The following is a 4704-nucleotide window of genomic DNA, read 5'->3' as shown; positions in this document are numbered from 1 at the left end:
GATGACTGGAACATACACAAAATGGAATACTGTTCAGCTCTAAAAAATGTCACAAAATGTATTCAGTAGACCTAGAATGTATAATAAGGTCACACAACCTCAGGAAAAAACATGGTCTCCCTTGTATGTGCCTATAATATCTACATGTATGTATGTAAACAAATGTGAACATGGGTACAGTCTAACATGTAGAAAGGAGAACAAGAAATAACTGGTGAGAGGATATAAAGATAATAGTTTAGTTTGAACTGCTGTGGGTTTGGGGAATTTTGTGTGTGGTGGTCAAATTCATAAAAGTGTAACTGAGTGAAAGTATAGAATTGAGTGTGATACTCTGTGGCTTCAGAACGGCTGTTGTAACCGTCTAGAGAAGTTCACTGAGATGACTAGCCTGGGTCTGGCTAAGCCTGTTGTGTGGTTTTGCTTGGGAATGTCTTCAGTTCCATTGCAGATCTTAAGAGGACTACTTTCGAAGGCTCAGCCCTCAGTACCACTCAGTGGGAAGAAAACACTTGTGTAACTACAGCAGCATCAAATCATACAAGATCTAAAATACAATCAGATCAGTTAAGCTCCTTATTACATCACCAGGGACCATAAAACAAAATGGTAAAATGACTGTGGGACGGACTATGAAGTTCAGAACTGTTGAAGGAAGTGTGGAGATGGGGAATGAATGAAATGAAGGAATTGTGGAGATGGGGAATGAATGAAATGAAGGAATTGTGGAGATGGGGAATGAATGAAATGAAGCAAGTGTGGAGACGGGGAATGAATGAAATGAAGGAATTGTGGAGATGAATGAATGAAATGAAGGAAGTGGGCAGGGAAGGGAATGAATGAAATGAAGGAATTGTGGAGATGGGGAATGAGTGAAATGAGGGAAGTGGGCAGGGAAGGGAATGAATGAAATGAAGGAAGCAGGCAAGGAAGGGAATGAATGAAATAAGGGAAGCAGGCAAGGAAGGGAATGAATGAAATAAGGGAAGCAGGCAAGGAAGGGAATGAATGAAATGAAGGAAGCAGGCAGGAAAGGGAATGAATGAACTAAGGGAAGCAGGCAGGGAAGGGAATGAATGAAATGAAGGAAGCAGGCAGGGAAGGGATGAATTGAAGCAGAGTGAGTAAATGCTCTGAAATGCAGTGAAGGAAGTGTTGGGGAGGGAAAAGAGCAAGAGATGAGAATAAGAAAAGCATCAGGTTTCCCAGTGGGGAAGCTGAGCAAAATTAGATCAGTCTGAGAAGAGGAATAAGAAAATGAAAACTTTCCTGGGGTTCAGCACCAAAACAAAACAAAAAACAAAAGAAAAAAAAGAAAAAAGGAAAAAAAAAAAGAAAAACTTGCATTTTTTTTGTTTTTGTTTTTTAAAAAAGTCAAAATGTAGAGGAGCAAGGGAAGGGAGCTAAGAAAAAAGTACTTCCAATAAGAAAACATACAAGCAAAATTAGACAAAAACCCAAAGAACAACAACAAAATGTAAAGCAATAAAGTAAAAATGTTGAAAGTAGTAAAAGGGACTGGGGAGATGCTCAGCAGGTGAGGGTGCTTGCTGCCAACCCTCACATCCTGAGTTCAATCCCTTCAGTAGAGAAGGGAACCGACTCTAGAAAGTTGTCTTCCAACTTCCACATGGATGCTATGGCGCATGCGCACAAATAGAACTGTACTGAAAGCGGGGCACAAGGGTAAGACGTACTGGAACAGCGTCCTCCTGTTCTTTGACCTGCAGGGGACAGGCTTGGCCTCAGCAGTCTCAGATCAGGACAAGATGGTGCCTGGCTGCTGCCTTTAGTCCACAGCTGCTCATCTGCCAGCGAAATTAGGCTGGTCTACCACATTCTGCAACTTGTCTGTGCTCTGGGCGCTGTGGGCTTGTCCTGAAGCGAGGACGGCACATCTCTCCTCGCTCACTGCGATAGCAGCTGCTTCCCCTCCCCAGTCAGAGAGCCAGAACCTGTTGGCCTTGCCCACCCCAGCAGACATATTTTGGTCCTTGCTTATTTTGCCGTTACATGGATGGAGTGTTGTGTGTGGGGATGCTCATTCCATCAGAGGACAACTTGTAGGGAGTTGGTTCTTTCCGTCCATGGTGTGGGCAGGTGTGCGGGAAATACCTCGGAGCCATCCCCTGGTTTGGCTCGGGCATTGCTCCCCTTTCTGTCTGCACTGTACACAACTATTCTTTCACTTCCGTCGTGGACTCCAAAGCTCTTCCCCTCTGTCTTTAGAACACGGTCTATTTTTCCTTATTCGGATCCTCCACTCACAAGCTCACACAGGCAGCTTCTAGCCCTCACGCTTGGAAGTTTCTCGGGTGGCAGAACCGTGGTCGCCGCAGGGTTTCTAGGCAGTCGAGCAAATACGCTGAAATCGATAGGTGAGCGATTCTTCATACGAACTTCAGGTTGGTTCCTCTTGTCTGGCCCAGGAGGCTCTAACCCCAGTCTCCTGCCTCGGCCTCCTAAGAGCTGGGATCATGACATGTGCCGCCTCCCTCAGCCAAACAAGTTTAGTAGTGTGTTCTACGTGGGTACTGCAAGATGAGCACGGCCTGCCCTGTGTTTGTTTCTGTTCCGTGGCGCTGGGGATCAAAGCATGCTACCACTGAGCTGCACCCCCAACCCCAGAGCCCATTTCAAATCCTGCTAAAGGTGGTATTAAAGGTGGGCAAAAGTCAACCAGAAAGTTCAGTTCCTGGGCTGGCAGGATGGCTCAGTGGGTAAAGGCATCCGCCGCCAAGCCTGACACTTGGTGGAGAGGAAGAATGATCCTGGCGAGCTGTCCTCTGACCTCTGCGTGTGTGTCCAGCTTCTGCTCCCGCAAGCATGCCCAATGCACACTGAGTAAATAAATGATAATAAAGTTTTTACAGTCCCAGTTCTGTGGAGACGGAGACTTCATTAAACTGTACTGTGGAAGTCAGCCCCTGGGGGCTGCTTTTCAGCTCCAATGCTCCTTTCTAAATTTGTGCCCTTTTGGTAATATTTTCAGTAGTGGACTGCTTTAGCACTGTGAACATGCTTGAGTTTGAAATTCCTTAAGCCGGCTCTAGTAAAGAAAATACTGGGCAGTAGAGGGAGTTGTAGCTGTGGGACTGCTGATAACAGACAAGCTCTTTGAGAGCAGAGCTAAAGCCTTCCCTGCAGTTTTCTTGGCACCAGAATAGCTGGGGAGAGGATAAAAGCTGCAGCAGTATAATCCCTAAGAAAACCTGCTGGCTGCCTGTTCCATTTCCCTGTGTGGCCTTTCTGACCTGGTTGCCTTGTGTAAGCAAAGCTGTGCCTGCTGTGGCTTATTCTGAATGGATCAAGACGTGGAAGGTTCTATTTTTGACAGAGCAAACGATGATCTAGTGAGGAATAGGTGCTCTTACAATTGAGCTCTGTATTTAGAAATCCTTGCCTGCTCCCCGCCCGGTGGAGCCTGTGGTGTTTGCCTTTTAACTCGGACTTTTCCGCAGTCTGTAGCTCCTTTCTTCTAGCTGGAATCTGTATGGCGGAGGGCGTTGCTCTGGCTTCATTAAGGTTACTGAACTACTGGGGAGCAGCTCATGTTGGCAGCCCTTGGTATGTGAGCAATTATTTCTCTGGAATGGCTGTTTGTTTCGGAGAGGGTCTTGCTAGCCACCCACTAAGTCTTGTAACATTCTTGAAGAGGGGGATGGGAGGAGCTGGAGAGTCGGGCTCTGAAAGAAAATCAGGTATGCGCCTAATATCCTAGCAATAGCAGGTCGGGGGAAGGAAAAGTGAAAATCTTAAGACTACGTGTTTGTGGGTGCCAGCTCTTGTCCTAGCTCGCTTGTCAGAAGTTTCAGGGTTAGGGGAAAGGACTGGTCTTGTTTGGTATTACGGGTCAAGATGGGCAAATCTAACAGCTTCTCCTGGTAACTGGATGGCTTAGCGGCATTTCCTAACTGATGTCCCCCTACATGATAAACACACCTACTCATGTGTGTCCTTCTGAAGAAATGCTTGGGAATACTTTTCCTAAAACAGCAAGAGAACTTATGTCTATTTGTGCTTAGAATTTAATTTTAACTGAAACACTTGACTCTAAGTTGATCTCTGAGTTCGAGGCCAGCCTGATGTCTACATAGCAAGTGAGGGACACACAGTGAGACCCCGTCTTAAAAAGAAGCAAACGGGCTGCCATCCTCTTGCAGTGCCCTTGTTTGGATCTGGTGTCATTGGTACTAGCCTTGCCAAGAGTGGGCTGCACTTGGATTAGATTTTTTTTTTAAAGAGTGAGAAGAGTTGTCTTGGTCACTTCAGCCGTGAAGCCATTAAGTCTGGAACTTTCCTTGGTAGGAGTGTGTGTGTGTGTGTGTGTGTGTGTGTGTGTGTGTGTGTGTGTGTGTGACTATAGGCTCAATTCATTACCTTATACACACTCAGCAAGCACTCTACTGCACTGCACTGTATTCCAGACCTATAAAGGACTATTACTGACTGAATTTCTTTATTGACTACTGGTCTGTTTCAAATTTCCCTCTTCTTCTCCCTCTCCCCGCTGCTGACACCTCTGCTACTGAACTACACCCTCAGTTCGGAGTTTTCTATTTCTTCCCGATTCAGTCTTGGTAGGAGTGTATGCATTTCTTACAGGTCATCTAACTTGTTGGTGACAGGATATCTATATGTAGCACACGCTGGCCCCGAACTCATGTTCATCCCACTTCACCGTCAAGAATGTGTCATCCTGTT

The 4704-nt window shown here is 45.9% G+C and overlaps 1 long non-coding RNA gene across 1 annotated transcript in view; it reads left to right on the top strand.

Annotated features, from left to right (window-relative positions):
- The first annotated feature begins 2197 nt into the window (after nucleotides 1–2197).
- LOC128109384 (uncharacterized) overlaps nucleotides 2198–4704 on the top strand; it is a 3621-nt gene continuing 1114 nt past the window's right edge. Inside the window, exon 1 of the long non-coding RNA XR_008217807.1 lies at nucleotides 2198–3567. This is a non-coding gene — a long non-coding RNA (uncharacterized LOC128109384). The remainder of the gene's footprint in view (nucleotides 3568–4704) is intronic.

The sequence above is a fragment of the Peromyscus californicus genome, unplaced genomic scaffold (genome assembly GCF_007827085.1).
Source record: "Peromyscus californicus insignis strain IS unplaced genomic scaffold, ASM782708v3 Scaffold_14__1_contigs__length_90479793_seg_2, whole genome shotgun sequence".
In the NCBI taxonomy this organism is placed as follows: Eukaryota; Metazoa; Chordata; class Mammalia; order Rodentia; family Cricetidae; genus Peromyscus; species Peromyscus californicus.
The sequence above is the reverse complement of the archived record's forward strand: the minus strand, read 5'-3'. Positions and strand labels throughout refer to the sequence as shown.